We start from the raw sequence: 16,652 nt of genomic DNA, 5'->3' as shown, positions 1-16,652 counted from the left end.
ACAAATGTTAGTCCTGGCTTGAGATTGAAACACCTATTGAGGTGCTCTGAACCACATTACTGTAATTGGGTACCTGAATTAATGCCATTTCTTCTGATGGGTGAGTTGAATACATTGGAATTAAGAGTTCTTTTTGCTGTATTTCACTTTCCCATTCTTTCTTCCCTTTTTGTTTCCTTGGAACATAAATCTGAAGTGAAATAACTCTTTTTTAATCCAGATAGCTTTAATTACAGTCCTCAGGAATCCAAGTATTGTCCTAATTTTACCTTATGCACTGTTTGGGTGCATTCTTCTTTGAGCTTGTTATCTTAATATGCAGTACTCAGAAGATGAAAATACAAAATTTTCTTAATAAATTCAAGAGAATGAGGGAAGGAAAGAGGGAGAGGAAAAATTCTGCTTCCCCTTCCTTCCAGCCACAGGAACCTCTTCACGAATGCAGAGGACAGCACTTGAAATTCATTACAGGGCTGGGAATTAAGAACCAGACCCTCCCCCAATTTCATTCTTTCTGAGGTCAGTTCAAGTAAAAGTTCTGATTAGAGAACTTAATAGATAGTCATTGTCCAGATATTTTAAACACTAGTTTAAGCATTTTTACCATCTTGCCTACTTTTATTAAGTCTCACAGCTAAGGGGAAATCACATAGCATCATTCCTCAACTCCAAACCTCCCCAAAATCTAGCTTATTGTAAAGTGAATCAAAATCTCACCTGTTCACTTTAAAGGCCTTATGTGCTACACCCTGCCAAGCTTGAATGTTCTGAGTCTTCTGCTCTTGAACCTGCATCCTGGGCTCTGATCTTCTATCATCTAAACACTGAGCTCCCCTCCACTGGTGCCATCTGCTTCAGACACTCTACTCAGACTCTGTCTCCTTTCCACTTCCCACTTGAATACAGTCTTACAGAGAATTTCCTAATTCTGTTACAACTAAGACTCATGTACCTTACTCTACTCAGGCTATTTGTGCTTTCTTTTTCTTCACAGCAGTGGTATGTGTGTGCAAATGTGCACAAATTAGTAATATGTGTACCACACACACTCAAAAACGATGCCTCTTTAGAAGCAAGGACTTTGTTTCATTCACTAATATAACCCAAGTGAACATAACAATACCTAGCACAACTCAAATATTTGTTTAGTTGAATTGCACTGAATCTTTGCCTGGCTGATTCTGCCTCATTATTCCTGTCTCAGGTGGAAAGCTTTCTTTACAGAGGCCCCCCTAGATGATTCTTATCTAAAGTAGCACCTTCCCTACCCTCTTCCCAAGTCACTAGCTTCCTGCTTTACTGTCTTCCTTTCACTTATCACTGTCTGAAATATTACATGAATGTGCATGTATACCTATGTATGTGTGTATATATATGATTGTTGTCTATTTCCCACCCCAGTACTTTAAGGTTCATGAGTTCATAAAAATATTTATTCATAAAACTATTTTTCCATCCTGCTCACTTTTGTATATTAAGTGCTAAGAATAGCACTTGGCATGTAGAAGGGGAGCTACGAACATTAGATGTGAATGAATCTAATTCAACCAAAGGCAAACACACAAGAGGCTTTATCAGAACAGTGTTATAAATGACACAAATTTTCTTCACCTAATTTTATCAGTGGTACAATAAAGAATCTAAGAATATAAAGATCAATGTTTGTAGAGTTTAATTTATTACACTTCCTGTAGAAAACAAGACTGGTGACTGCAGGTATCACTGACTTTGGTAGGGAGGCCCAAGAGAGCTCAAAGAAAAAGCCTGACTCAGCGTGAGGGTGGCCTTGGGCAGAGCTGGGAGAGGGGGAAGCTGCTTCCCGCCTCTTCCATCCTGTGCTCTTTTGCCACTGGTGGGCTGTATTGTTCTCCTGATTCTACCCTGAAGCATTCAGTGGTCTCTAAGGCTGAACCAGACTTGGTCTTCCCCTCCTCCAAAAGCACTCCTACTCTGGAACTTTCTGATTCATCCTTGTCCTGCCAAAACATTCAAATTCAGACACCACATTCTCTCAGGTCTTTTCTAATGTGATAAAACTCCATATTGTAGAAGCAGCAGCTGGAAGGAGTTGTGAACTTGACCTTACTCTCCTGGAAAAGTCGTATGTCCTCCACCCAAGCTAGTCCTGCTCCTGCTCTGAGCAAAGGAAAGAGGAGCTGCCCTCCACTGCACCAAGAAGGGAACAATCTACAGAAGGTTCCTGCAGGTGCATCTTTCGTCTTTTCTTTATTACAGAAACAATTTAAGACTTTTTGATTCCTCATAGCATAAGAAATTCTTAAGGAACACAGAAGAAAATCGTGATCAAGTAAAAAGAAGAAAATTTAAATTATGCATACTTCTGAAGTACCTAAATATTTATAGTTTGCTTTATTTTAGTCTCTTCTCTTTGGGCATCTTTACATAGTTGATATTATGTATATTTAGTTTTTAAATCTGTTTTTTTTTTCCCTGCTTACTATATTGTGGAAATACTTCCCATCTTGAGATGAGAAATTCTTGATGAAAGGGCTGGGGATGTAGCTCAGTGGTATAGCTCTTGCCTACTATGCATCAAGGACCTGGTTAGATCCCCAGCACCACCAAGAAAAAAATGCTTGATAGACATTCTGGGCAGGACAAAGTGCTTTATGACAGGGACTTACTGCCACCTAGTTAATACTTACCTATAATGGTTATTCCAATTTTTAACTTATAAACAAGGAAACAACATATGCCTTTTGTCTAGTGGATTTAGCAAACTTTTTCCATATTTTGGGCTTTATGAGTCATATGGTCTCTGTCTCAACTATTCAATTTTGACATAGTCATAGATAATACATAAAAATAAATATCTGTAATTACACATTAATAATGTTTTATTCATACTATGGGTATTGGACAGGATCTGGCCCAAGGGCAATAGTTTGTCATCTAGACCACTGGTCTAGATGTCTGAGTATTTTATCAGAGTGTCCAATAGTGGACTCACTGAGTGAAAGAAGATGATTTTTTTTTTTTTTTTTTTTTGTAGTACCCGAGATTGAACCCAGGATCTCAGGCACCCTAGGTACTACTGAGCTTCATCCCCAGCCCAGATGTGAACATTTTGAACAAAAGATCTTTTTATAAACATCCAGTGATCTCAAATATGGTTGTTTTGCTTGAGTATTTACAGTAACAAAATAACTTAGTGACTTAAAGGAGTCTTGACACTATTAACATTCCCCAGAACAGAGGGAAAGTGAAGTATCATGAGGCTGAGCCTGGGCTTCAGTTTCATTTGGCATTCATCTATGCAGTTCTCCTCAAAGACAGACTTTTTATACCTGATTCAGATGCAGAAAAGTTTCAGTATCATAAGTTTCCAGTGATAGTGATTGCAACAGTACAGTCACCAAACCAAAAAAAAAAAAAAAAAAAAAAGAAAACCACCCAGTTTCTTGAATTCTCAAGGCTTTGACTTTGCTCACTCCATATTCCCACCAGGTAAGTAATTCAAAGGTAGTCAGCATCGGGGTGATTGCTGCTGCCTTATTTCAAAATGAGTAAGACAGGAAGGTTGTTAATCATATATCATGATGACCATGTAGGCCACAAAGGAGAAGGGATGACACCCGTTACAGTACATCAAGGCCTGCTGTACACAATTCCTGCTACCAGGGGCTCTATATTACTAAAGTTTGAAAGTGCGTGAGGCTATAAACAAATTCTATCTAAAGTGTTCAGGTAATGCTTAGTATTTTCACTATAAATCTGCTTTCACATGGCATTATGTTCCAGTTTTAGTTTTACTTAATAAACTGTACAGGGGTGGAGAGCCTATTTGCTATTTATCTTTATTCTTAGCAGAAAAGGAATCTCAATACATTCTCAAGGGAGTCCAAAAGGCACCATGATTTAAAGGAAGTAGAAAGAAAAGGGATAAATTTTAATTCCTAAAATGACTTTCTTCTGGGGACTGGGAGCGTTTTTTTTGCATTCTGTCATGTTTTGCTCTTAACTATACAAATACATCCCTTTTCCTACAACCAATCAGAGATGATGGGGCTGGAATTAATCTCATGAGTCATTTTAGTCCCGGCTCTTGAGTCAGCAGAGCTGTTTTCATTATTCTTAAGTATACTCTCTCTCAAAATTGGGCGTGTCCAGGTCTCTGATTCTAGTGTTAGGAGGTTATATTAAATTCCAGGTAAACTTGTTCATCATTCATAGAATCAGAGCATCAGTACCACTGAGCTGAAGAATCCATGTTCATATATAGATACTGGGCTTTTGGATGGCAAGAAACACAGTGGCTAGGGGACCCGAGGTGTACCTCAGTGGTGAAGCATGCACTTAGCATGCAGAAGTCCCTGGGTTCAAGCCCTAGCAACAAACAAAATACAGTGGCAGTGGTTATTATCTCGAAAAGTCTAAGACAAAAGCATACTAAGGGAGCAGAAGTGCAACACCCCATTCTTTCCTTCTTTTGTAATAGCTGCTTTTTTTTTTTAAATATCATAAACATAGACTGTCAAAAAATGATGACATAGGATAGTGGTCCCCAACCTGTTAACATTCAGGGGCAGATAATTCCTTGCTGTTGGGGACTGTCCTGTGCATCGTGGGACAGTTAACAACAGTCTCCCTGGTTTCTACCCATGAGATGCCAGTGACAGTCACCCAATTATGATGAACAAAACTGTCTCCAGACATTACTAAATATCCCCTGGATGGGCAGATGAGAGTAACTTGAAGACAGGAGAACACCCAGAAACACCCAAAGCGCTTGACCATCTCTTCTAACCAAAAGGGTTCTGGGATGTGAATGACAGCAAGTGACACTACCCTGACCAGCTTCCAAGAGGCCTGAGCTCTCCAAGAACATGGGAACTTTTTCCTCTATCTGCAGGTTTCTCTTACTTGCTCCTTGTATTCAGCAGTCATTACAAAGCTAGACATGAGTTTCTTGGCTTCTTTTTTTTTGACTCATTAGGTCGCCCTGCTCAAAATGATTTACACATAGATAATTAAACTTAAGCCCTAAGGACTAGTTAACTGTTTAGCAGTGTATACATTTCATATAACCATTTCCATACATCTAGTTTTAAATTCATTAACAAAAATTAATAGCTACCCAGTGCTCTACACTGCGCAGCATGTTGCTATGGTATGCTTGCTAAATTACCCCTTTCTATCACTCCTCCTGCAATCTCAGAGACAGCTAAACTTTGCAGTGCTGGAAATGTTGCCTACCAATTTGCAGCAAAGCTCATATTTACTATATTTAGTGTGAATCATTGACTGAACTTTAAAAAATATTTGTCTCTGTTTGGTGTGCCTCTGGAACATTCCATCAGCTTGGGAAACAGTACATGCACTTTTTTCCACTCATTGAAAAATTAGTGACTAGCCTTTAACAGGCAATATTAGTTTTGCATATGCATTAGAAATATATTATTTACTAATATATCTTTCATCTTAAAAATACCCTAACTGCACTTAAATACCTTGTATTTTTTTTTCCTCCTGGCATATTTTATGAGAATATAATGTCTTTTTGATATGAACTATCTATGGTCCATTAGTTATCTTTTTATTTCTTAATACCAATATAAAAGGAAAAATTGGATAGCAGATCTCTTTTCTATAAGTTTATTGCCACATTTATGCATATTTTAGAGTTTTTTGTAATTTAAAATTATTTTCTATTAAAAATAATCTTTAATCATACTTCACCAGTATTTACAGTATTCGCCTCAGGTTTAAGAGAGTCAGGGTGAACTAATTCATTGTTTACACTCAGAATCCTGGGTGACCCAATCCCATAAAGGTAGTACAATGCACTATATCTTTCATTCTTAGTACTTATCTTAATCTTAATAACTAGCCAGACAACTGACTCCAGAGTCTGAGGCTTATCAACTGGAATTTGTCACATGAACCCAATAGAAGACAAGAAATGCATTATACAGCAATGCTGTACAAATCATTATCTTTTGATATTTAAAGGTATGCATTCAAAAGCCTATATAAGGCTTTTATTTATTTATTTATCTCTTGCTGAACTCAAATTCACTTGCTCCTATTAAATTGGAGAGTGAATGAACAGAACCGCTCTTGTGAGGTATTATCTGCAAACAGAGTTTACTCCCAAGAGATCAAAAGGGTTCTTCCCACTTCATTTCAGCATTGGCTATCAGGAACAATCTGCTTTAAACACTTGCTTTGATACTGATTATTCAGAAAACAGATTAATAAGAAAATAGAAAGGCCCGAGTTCCTAAGCTATTGAGAAATGGCAACTGCTTTAGTTTCAGGGCCTTCCTCTTTCTAAGGAAGGTTGTCTAGATTCTTCCGAGGTGGCTTACACAAAGCAACAACACTGAACTGTCTATACCATAGTTTTCCAGATTATGTCCTGAGTTTAAGATAGGACATGATTTTTTATGAAAGTTTTTTTTTTTTTTTTTCAGGAATAAGAATTTTGTGAAGTTTCTTGCTTTAGTGGATGATTTATTACAAATATTTGTAATTAAACTTTCAAAGTTTTGTTCTAAATAAATGAGGATTCTGAAAACTGTAATGTATTTAATTTTGCATCCTTATTCAAGATACAATTTCTTTTACTAGTTTTACAGAACATCTTATTCTTCTTATCATAAGCTAAATATTTTCATTGAGACTTCATCCAGAAATATACACGCAATTTTAAACTGGAGATGTTTAAATCACCAGCATCTTTCAAATAAATACTTTCTTTAAAATCACTTTTTGTGTATTGCAGTTCTCTACAAATGAAATGAACTGTGAAAATGTTTGTTAAATGACAGTTGGGTTTTTACTTTTTTACCTAATCTGAATAGAGTGTATAATAAATGCTACCTCTTACCTTTCCTTGTCTCCAGAAGAAAACATTAATTCATTAGTTATTTTAGGATTTCAATTTCTCCCCCAAATGGAATCTTACTATGCTGCTATGTTGACCAAGCTGGCTTCAAACTCCTGGGTTCATGTGGTTTTCCTGTCTCAGCCTCACAAGTAGCTGGAACTACAGGTGGGTACCACCTCATGCAATTTTAAAGGTGCATTTGTTGATGGCGTTTCAATGTGTGCAATATTAAAACAACAGTTTAATGTGAAAAACATATATATATATATATATTATTTTCCTTAGGAGTTAAATTCTTCATATAATCTGCAATAAATACCTTGCTGTTTTCCAAAATAGAAATGAGAAAGATTGATGTTATTGGCCATCTGAATCTACCAAGGAAACATTTACCAAAAATGAAAGGGACAAAAGATCTATATAAATATCCCTTAGTTAAGAGATTTGCTAAGACAATATCACCATATTTTATCAAGACGATAATCTGATGAGTGTTTCATCTTGTCTTAAAGATATGACCCTCAAGAAATTGGTAACTAAATATAAAAACGTTTGGATTATATGTACTAGTTTATATAAGTAGTTTATTAAATACAATAAAAGTAAAACCCTCCTTTTACAAAATATATTTTATACATGATCAGATATTGTGATACAATCTTTTTCTGAATTCCTTTTGGATTTCCTGGAAAGACTAGACTAGCACACAAGTTATCTATGTAACACAAGTAGATCTGTGCCTACTTAGAAATATAATTTTTTTGTACCAAAGAAATAACAACACTTTTCAAAGTGTCTGCCTGTTAATAAAGGCTGCCTGCTCTGAATCAGCATGACCTGAAACCACTGAGGTGCATTTGCTTTCTTCCCCTTCCATTTGGCATTAAATCAGTCTTGGAATACAGCAATTTACCAGAGAACTGTTCATTATGAACTAAGAGTTTATGCTCCCCACAAATACATATGTTGACAGCCTAATCCTGGATGTGAAGAGAGCAGGTGGGGCTGTTGGTGGTAACTGCCACTGGGTGGAGCCCTCACAGATGTGATCAGTGGCCTTAGAAGAGGCCAGAGACCTAGCTCACCTCTTTCTGTCCTATGAGAAGACAAAAGGTGCTCACTGTTTTCTGTCAATAGGGTTTCATAGAAGTGCTTTTAACCTACAATATCTCAGCCTATGAGAAACCTGCCCTTTGCAACCAAACCTGGTAGCATCTCAGTCCAGGACACAAACACATTATCTAAAATGTCTGTAACCTGGTTATGCCAAAAAAATGAATCAATTAAAGGATGAAAAACAGCTAAGCCTCCTTTATGAACCAGTGATATAGCCCAACTGACTGGTAGAAAAGGGAAATGACGGTTGTCCTGATTGAGGATTAGCTTTTAGAGTAGGCTTCATGCCTTTATCAACCCACCCCTCACATGTTGCCAATTGGCTTTCAAGTATCCAGTGTGGATCATGTCACATGAACTTCAAAAATGTCCATCAAGGCATACTTCTACATAATAAATAATCAAGTCCAGGCTCTTTTGTATAACAGTTGAGATCTTTCATACTTTGCTGGTGACTTAGTGTTCTACTTAGTAATCGCACTGGGTTTGTATTCACTACCCCACTCTAGCTTTTCCTCCTTGTGTTTATTCAGGCAGTTTCAGAATCCTAAACCCTCCTCCTTCACAGACTCATTCACTTTGTGTTCCCTTGTCCCTACTCCTAATACATTCACCCATCACATTCTACCTGTCTTCTCTAGACCAGCTAAACTGGCCGGTCCTCCAAGTTGCCATCCCTTTAAAAAGTCCCAGTGGAACACTCCACAGTGAGCTGCTTTGAGCACTACCTCTAGCTTTAATCTTTTTATTTTATCTGTTACTTGTTAAGCAATTCAGAATAATTTATTGATAAAATGATGCAACGGCTTATATATTGCTTCATTGGATACAGAAATAGAGACTTTGTTATTACTATCTGATGGAACCATTTTAAGAAATAGACATATTGTACCATTTACAATTATAAAAGTTTGCCTCCCCCTTCTAGAACCTGTGTCTTCGATCTCACCTGAAACAGTGTGATAATGTTCGTGTATAGGGTAAGCCCGGTCATAATGTCCTCAGTTACTTTGTGCAGAAGCTGGGAGTTAGGCTCAGTTGGCTGCTTCTTCAGCAGTCACGAAGTCTCCCCATGTGTCTTTCTTATTATGGGATCTTCTTAAATATCAGGGAGTTGTCATACCCACCTTTGTGCATCTTAGAGCATCAAATACCTGTAGACACCCAAAGGTATACACAAGTATGAACACAAATGAGAACCCAATAAATTTTGCTGAAGTGCAGTTGAATTAACCGTCTGGTCTAAGCATACCGGCCCTTTGTACTTTAATTTCTCTGGGCAGGAAAAAAAAAAAAAAGAAAGAAAGAAATGGGTGCACATGGTGGGAAATGGTAGCCTTTATGGTGCCCAACGGGGTTACTCGTGAACATTTGGCAGTCTCAGCTGACGGATATCAGAAATGGCCAGTTACGTGGCTTCAGGTCTCAAAAAGTGCTATCCTCTGAAAATATCCCGTGAGCCAACAGGAAGCTCCTGGCTGAAGAATATGTCAGGTTAGGCTTTATGCTCTTTGGGTTAATGTGAGGCACCATTTTGGAAGAATTTGTCATGCTTGTAATTTTTTTCCCCCAAATCACTTAGGACCTATGAGTAACTGATACCTTTGAATTCAACACTGTGAGTCAAAGAAGAAAAACAAAACAAAACAAAAAACATTCCCATCAAAGTTGGCTTGAACAATAACAAAGCTTAGAGACAAAGCCATGTTCCTGGAAACAGCACCTCAGGGAAACAACAAACAAGAGCCCTGCCTTCAGTTTAGAGTTGCTGCTGATGTGATTATAGTTGGCTTGAATGCTTATTTGGTGCCAGACACTGGGATAAGTGCTTTCTGTGAAAGATCTCATTTAATTCTTAGAAAAATCTCTGTGACTACCATTGTTTCCTGGTTCATAAACGAGAAAAGTCACTCTGAAAGATTCAGAAAAGTGTACAAATTCAAAAAGTGAGTTAGGAACCATAACCAGCTAAAGTAGGAAACAAAATGCTCTGGAAACTCAATATCCAGAAGGCACTACCCCAGTCACAAAAAGTGAAGAAGTGACATGTGGGAGATAGAATTCTCTCTGAGACATCTGCAAGTCATCCACGCCCACTGCCCTACAAGTCCCATCCCAGTTGGGAAACAAGGCCGTACACCTGTGAACCAACCAGATAAGCCCAGCTGCAAAGATGCTGCCAACGCACATGCAGAACATGCCTCCCGACAGTTGCCACTGATGGGAAAATCCAGGTGAGCAGAGGTCTGTGCAAAGTGTGCTTTTTTTCCATTCTTTCCGGTATTGTTTCCTTCTCTCATGTTTATGGACTTTATCTCAACTCAAGAAATGGTGCTGAATAGTAATGAGGTGCTTCCTTTAACCCTGTACCGTGATAGCCTGATCCTTTCAACCAGCTTGGGATTCTTCAAATGTCTTCTTTTTCTTATTATCAAAAGAGGTGCCCTACTACCTGGGGCATTGTGTTGACACCTATGGATACCAAAGAGGTAGAGTATTTCAGTTTTCTCCTTTTTTCTTTTTTCTCCCTATCTCCCTTGGGGTTGTGAGTCAGGTGCTTTATTTCTCATAAAAAAAAAAAAAAATTTTATGACAGGAAAATCGAGTAGAGTTGATACACAGTGTGCAAAGCAAGAGGAAAAGTGAATGAGTGGATCTGAAACTGATATGAAGGAAAATTTCCTGGGAAATATGTTACTTTTTTCACATAGGTATTACTAGTTGCTTAATCAATCTGCCTCTCTTATATCTATTTCCTTCTCCCTCCCTCCCTCCCTCCCTCTCTCTCTCTCTCTGTCTCTCTCTCTCTCTCTCACACACACACACACACACACACACACACACACACACACACACACACACAGAAAAAACACAATCCATGCTACAGTGAAGAAACTCATCTTGACCTGAAATTGCTTTTGGATGTAGTCCATTTCTGACATCAAAACAGTTTATGTCAAAAAGGGTCAAGGTTCTGGCAACCCACAAAATAGCGGCTTATTTAAAAACCAAATCCATTCCTTATTGAAAGTGGTGATATTTGAAGCACACACAAGTAAAACTAATTTAACCTTTGGAAAGTTCTCTCTGGAGAGAAGAGTCAAAATCCCTTTATAAGATTTTTAAGCACTGCAATTATTGACGAGGAGTATATTACTTCAGTTTTCTCTGATCAGGAAGAAGGAAAAAAAGAGAAAAACCCACAAGAGACGTCAGCAGCTGTCAGGCTGTTTTCCAACGGCAAAGAGGTAGTTTACAGTGGGCTTGTGCCAGTCTCTTAAGACCCAGTTAAGAAGCCTTTTTAAAATGCCTTAAAAAGCCAACTCATACATTAATCAAGTTGAGCCCTCTTCCATACTTACTGCAATACATCAATTACTATGTCTTTTTTTTTTTTTTTTAATAAATTCCGGTTGACAGCAGACACCTTATTAAGGCCCACTAAAATGATACAATAAGTAGAAGGCTATTAATATTGCTCTTTTTTCTCCCTGCTATTGTCTTGCTGCACTGGTCTGCAAACAAATTCAGGCTGCATTACAATTAATGCCAGTGGAACTCCTTCTAACGACTTCCAGCTTGCTAATTTTTTACGCTAATAATAAAAAAAGGCATTGCTATGCAAGAACGACCCCCTTTTATCATGCTAGCATAGCACACCAGAGAGTGTCTGCTATTGTTCACATGAAAGACAATTAAACCCTGGAACATCAAATCTAAAAATGACAATCTGCTAACCAGCACTGGGTATCGCTGGATGCTTTCCTCTATTTTCTGAACTGATAGAAAACAATTCTCCAAAGACATTTCTTTCCTGTTCTCCCTTAACTACCCTTTGTGGGGAGGGGGTGGCTTTAAAAAATACCCTTTGCTGATTTATGCATCCCCGCTTAGAATTTATTATCTGTCTAGGGCCAATTTTGCTTCAACACTCCTATTGCCTGCAGCTTTAAATTTTGGACACATCAAAAGAAATGCACCAATATCACCCACATAGTATCACATTTAAAAATAAACATTAAAAGTGTTCTTTAACACACACACAATATAAAAGTCTAGAAGGAGAAAGAAAAATCTAATTCTGCAACTCTGTGTATCTCATCATCTCTGGGGATCTTGGGGAGTCAGAGGGCATTCTGAACACTAAGTCTAGTCCAGATGCTAATATTGCACAAAAGCTAGAGTCAAAAAAACCCATTCTTCCTTCTCAGCAATGTAAGGATTCATTCAACAAAACGCACATCCATTTACTGGGAATATATTACTTGTTTGGGATTTAATTGCAACATTTACAACATAAATAAACCAGCTTAAAAGTTCACGAACTTTCTCAGAGAATTTTTCAGATTTTGACTGACATTCTGTCCTTAGTATTACAACTTGAATAAGTCAGAAAACCTAAGTGGCAAGCTTGGCTCTGCCACCTGCTAATCTTCAGGTCTTGCCCCAATCTTCTAACCTTTCTTTGCTTCATTTTCTTCATTTGTAAGACAAGGGGGAAAATAACTCTTTCTTCAATAGTGATTGTAAAGGAGAGATACAAAGATGGGTAGGAAGGCTACACCACTACACACTGGGATTAAAATAAGGTCCTCACTAGAATTGCACCAGAAATTTTAATTTCTGCTTAGTAGCGAGTGCCTCTCAAGTGCTGGCCATGGCCAGATCTCAACTTTTATCAGCAAGTTTTTAATAAATTGATCGTGTAGTGTAATAGGTTGATTACACTTTCGATTTTATTTCATTTTCACAAGAACTCTCTTGTTAGAGATGGTAATTCCCTGTTTACAAACAAGGAAACTGAAGTTCAGGGAGATTCAGTGATTTCCTAAGTGTCCGAACTCAGATATGAATCACTGTAGTGAACACATAAAACACCCTCACTAAATGTTCCAGGCTGTGACCATTCTCTTCTTCTGGTGAGCCTCTTGTATGAGACAGCAGTTCTGTGAATCGAGGTTAAGGGATGAGCTGAGGGCACCTTCCTGATATATTGGCTCTGACACTTACTGGCACTGGAATTTGGGCCAGTCATTCATCCCTCACTTTTGCATTTGTAAAATACAGACAGCACTCATCTCCTGGGGTTGTTGTGAGGATCAAATAAACTCATCCATGTATAATATTTAGGAAAACACCTAAGAAAAGTGCATACTTGATAAATGTGAACACTTGTTATTAACCTTCTCCTCCAGCTCTGTGTAAAATGCTCTAACACAGAGAATGAGAATAAATAGGATTAGTCACTCCTGCATTCTGCCTACAGGTTTACCCTACATCTTAAATAAAACACAAACGAAATTTTAGAATGATTCACAAGATACTAGAAGGAGGTGAGGAGAGACAGTGATGTCTGAGAATTCAGAAAAAAGTGAGGTATAACCTGATTGTTTCAGCTTACTTCCTTGGGAGAAGCTCTAGGCCATATGCTGGTACGTGAAGTCAGGCAGAGCCCAGCAAACTCCTTCAGTTTAGGAGACAAAGCTGAGAGGCTCAGAAGATCAGGATTGCTGAAGTCCCAAGGATAGACTACTAGGAAAAAAGAGTGCAAGAGAACTCTGGGGATTTGCAGATGGTCCTCCTCAAGTACTCGGCTGAATGCTAATGAGCACATGCATGTGAGGAAATTATCCAAGGCTGCAGAAAAACCAACCAAAAAAGACTGGAGGTACCATGCCAGAGTTCACACAAGGCTCAAAAGAGTGCTGCTCCCATCACTCAGGATGGGAAAACCTCACGATTAATGGGGCATTGGGTAGGGTACACAGAAAGGTTGTGACGTATTAGTAGATAATAATGCTTGAGTCCTGCTGTAGTTCACCTAACAAATCTTAAAAGTAAAATCCTAAAAATCATTCCAAACTATTTCCAAATAACTCAACTGCATCTCAGAACAAAGCTCAGGGACTTTAAAAGAAATACGAATTATCTAGCATACAAAAAGATAAAGTTCTCAATAGCTGGAGTATAAGCAAAGTTAACCATCATTCAAAAAAATGCAGGAACATACAACCCAAAATGAAGAAAAAATAATCAGGCAATTGATTCAGATGTTAGGATTAGCAGAAAAGAAGTTTAAAATACTTTATTATAATTGATATCCTTTAGATATAGTTTGAGTGTGCACCCCCAGGGATTTATGAGTTAGGATCTTGGTTCCCAGAGTAGCAGTGTTGAAAGGTGGTAGAACCTTGAAAAGGTGGTGGGAGTTAGGTTGTTGGTGGTGCTGCCCTTGGAAGGGGTGAAGGTAGTTCTCCTAGGAGCGAGTTAGTTCCCACCAAGAGGTGTTAATATGAAAGAGTGAGCCTGGCTGCTCCCTGGTCTCCAGCTTCCTGTCTTGCCATATATGTCCCTCTTACATGTGAAGTCATTCACCAAGATGTGACAAAGCCATGGGGGCCCTTGCCAGAATTGGTGCCATGCTGTTGGGACTTTCAGCCTCCAAAATTATGAGCTAAATAAACCACTTTTCTATTCAAGTTACTGAAACTCAGATATTTATTATACCAATGGAAAATGGACAAATACAATAATAACTATACTTTACATGTTCCAAAAGTTAAAGCAAGGGAGATCTATAAGCCTACAGATCAATGAATATCCACAAACTTCAATATACAAAACATAAAGAAAACTACACCAAGGCACATCAGAATCATGCTGTTCAAAATTACTGTTAAAGTGAAAAATCTTAAAAGCAGCCAGAGACAAAAGATACAAAAGTAGAGACAGAAAGGCAAGCATGACAGCAGATTGTCATTGAGAACAGTGCAAGTAAGAAAAGTAGAGCAATTCATTTAAAGTAATGAAAGAAAAAAAATGTCAGGTGATAATTTGAAATACCTTGCCAAAACAAAAACAAACCAAAAACAAAACAAAACAAAAAAAAAGGCAACAAAACATTTTACTGCTATACAAAGGTTGAAGTAATTCATCACAAGCATATCTGTACTACAAAAATGTTAAAGAAAATCCTTGAAACAGAAAGAAAATGATAACAGAAAGAAATCTGCATTTATACAAAGTAGTGACGAACACCATAAATGACAAGTAAATTAGTTAATGCATACATATTTTTTATATTGTTTACATCTTTTTAAAAGATAATTTATTGTTTAAACAAAAATGAGTAACAACTATATAGTATGTTTTTTGTAACAAACATAAAACGTAACAATCACAGGAAAAAGAAAATCCAAGGGAGAACACGTGGAAGTATACCATTGAAAGTCTAAAACTGTAAATGAAGTGGTATAATTACATTCAAATATACCCAGTAAGAAGCAACAGATATGCACAATAAATCCTAAAGCAACCACTGTAAGAATAAAACAAAGCCAACAGAGGTGACAAAATGGGATCATAACAAAATTATTCAATTATCCAAAAGAAAGCAAAAAATAAGAGGGAAGAATGAAAGAAAACAAAGAACCATGAGAAAAACAGAAATGACAAAATCCTAGATTTAAAACTAACCATATCGAGAACCACATTAAACATAAGTGGTTTAAATATTCCATTTAAAAAGTAGAGATTGTTAGTTTTGAGTAAAATAAATGAAAACTCCACTATATCTTTCTCAAACACACAGACACAAGATCTTTGTGACCTAAGCTAGTCAAAATGTTTTCTTTCAGGTAAAACAAAAGCAAGATTAATAAGAGATCGAATTAATAAATTAGACTTCATTAAAAACTAAAAACTGATGCTCCTTCAAAGACACTGTTAATGAAAAGACAAGTCAACATTGGCAGAATATATTATAAATCATAAAATCTAATAAAGCGATTTTGTCTAGAATATAGAAAGAATTACCAGTACTCAATAAGAAAGCAAAACCAAATGTAAAAGAGGGAAGAAAATTTGAAGAGACACTTCAAAAAAAAAATACACGAATGACAAATGAGCACATGAAAAGATGTTCAACATCATTAGTCATTCAGGAAAATTAGAACCATAATGAGAAGCCAGGAGCAGTGGCACACATCTGTAATCCCAGCTACTCAGGAGGATGAGGCAGGAGGATCACGAGTTGGAAAACACCCTGGGCAATTTGAGACCCTGTTTCAAAATAAAGTAAAAATGGCTGGGGAACATAGTTTAAAGGTGGAGCAATTATCTAACAAGTGAGAGGCCCTGGGTTCAATCCCCAGTGCCACAAAAATGCAAAACAAAACAAAGGTGAGATTCTGCTACACACCTGTTAGAAAGAATTGAACTAAAAAGGATGAATATACTAATTTTTTTATACTAAGGATTTAAAGCAAATGGATGGTTCATAGACTTCTGCCGAGAACAGGAAATAGTATAAAATAGTATAACTACTTTGATAAATGTTGGCAGCTTTTTGAAAAGTTAAACATACCCTTAACATATGATCTACACTCTTAGGTTTTTATCAACGGGAAACGAAAGCTTGTGGGCATATAAAGACTTATACACAGAACTTCATGACAGCTTCATTTTTTTAATAGCCTAAACTAGACACAACATAAAAGTCCACTGCAAGATTACCGAATAAACACATCATGGTATATTCATACAATCAAGTAGAACTCAATAATGAATGCAATAAAACTACTGATATATGCAACAACGGATATATTTTAAAATAATCAGGCTGACTGAAACAAATTAGATCCAAAAAGAGTGCATGGTAGAATTCCACCTACATGAAACTAGA

The 16,652-nt window shown here is 37.2% G+C and overlaps 1 protein-coding gene across 5 annotated transcripts in view; it reads right to left on the bottom strand.

Annotated features, from left to right (window-relative positions):
• The window catches only part of ESRRG (estrogen related receptor gamma), a 591,202-nt gene that overhangs the window by 330,819 nt on the left and 243,731 nt on the right, over positions 1–16,652 (bottom strand). Inside the window, exon 4 of one of the 5 annotated variants that reach the window (XM_079107169.1) lies at positions 8,919–9,123. The exons of the other annotated variants lie outside the window; for them this stretch is intronic. The gene's annotated coding sequence lies outside the window, so the exon portion shown is untranslated. The remainder of the gene's footprint in view (positions 1–8,918; positions 9,124–16,652) is intronic. 5 annotated transcript variants of the gene reach the window in all.

Source organism: Sciurus vulgaris, assembly GCF_902686455.1.
Source record: "Sciurus vulgaris genome assembly, chromosome: 12".
NCBI lineage: Eukaryota > Metazoa > Chordata > Mammalia > Rodentia > Sciuridae > Sciurus > Sciurus vulgaris.
The sequence above is the reverse complement of the archived record's forward strand: the minus strand, read 5'-3'. Positions and strand labels throughout refer to the sequence as shown.